Genomic DNA, 1,285 nt, shown 5'->3' with positions numbered 1-1,285 from the left:
GTCTGGACTCGCCGGCGGCTAAACGCCGGCGACCGCTGACCCGATGACCGGCGTGGGTTGACCCCACTGCCCGGTTTGACCCCCCCTCTCTCTCACTGACCTGCGGGCCCGCCCGGCTAATTAGGCTAGGATTAGTGTTAACTAAATATTAGTTAGTTTAATAGACACTGACAATGGGCCCCAGGCCACTAACTAAATTAGATTAGTTAGGTTAGTCACTGACGGATGGGACCCACTGGCCAGGTTTGACCTGGACCAGCCACGTTGACCTGCTGACGTCACTAATACGTCATGCTGACGCAGTATTTGTTTCTGGAATTAAAATAAATCAAAAATGATTTATAAATTTCAGATAATAACCAAAACTTCTAAAAATCATAGAAAATTAACCGTAACTCCAAATTAAATAATTTATATATGAAAAATTATCAGAAAAATTCAAGGAATCCATCTGTACCATTTTCATGCATGTTAGAACAACTTATAGCTGCTGTTTAGCGCAAATCAATTAAATGGCATTTGAATAATCACATATGGAGTTTAAATTTGAATCTTGGATTCAAACCAACTTCATTTAATCTGGTTTTAGGTGCATTAGCCCAAAACACATTCATATTGCCATGTCATAGCATGCATCATATTGTGCATTGCATTGATCGTGTTTTTCTGTATTTACCGGTAATTGTCCCCTCTCGATAGACGTGTACCGATGATGTGATCGTTGACACTGATGAAGACTCAATGTTATCTTCAGAAGTGCCAGGCAAGCAAAACCCCCTTGTTCATTCCGATAAAATCCCACTCTCTCGCTCCTGCTCTATTTTACTGCATTAGGACAACACCGATTCATCTGTTACTTGCTGCGGTAGCTGAACCCCTTTATCCTCTGCATGACCTGTCATTTCACAGTAAATAGATGAAACCCACTAGCATGAGTAGGAGTTGTTTGAGCCCTGATGTGCCTACTCATTCATGTTTGTTTGTCATGCCTGCTATTGCTTAGAGTTGAGTCAGGTCTGATTCATCGGGGATGAATCAGAGGCGTGTGAACCTGTCCTACTGTGTGTGAGCTAAGTGTGTGAACACGATTTGGTAAAGGTAGCGGTGAGAGGCCATGTAGGAGTACATGGTGGGTTGTCTCATTGCAGCCGTCCTCAGGAACTGAGTTCTGTGTTTGTGATCCATGATTCAGCTACTACCACGCATTGGGCCCGAAACCAATGGACCCTCTCGGCTTCTTAATCACCCTTGTCCTCTGTCCAGGAGTTGCAAGTAGTTTCTGGTG

The sequence above is a fragment of the Triticum aestivum genome, chromosome 7B, assembly GCF_018294505.1.
Source record: "Triticum aestivum cultivar Chinese Spring chromosome 7B, IWGSC CS RefSeq v2.1, whole genome shotgun sequence".
NCBI lineage: Eukaryota > Viridiplantae > Streptophyta > Magnoliopsida > Poales > Poaceae > Triticum > Triticum aestivum.
Note: the sequence above shows the minus strand (reverse complement) of the source record.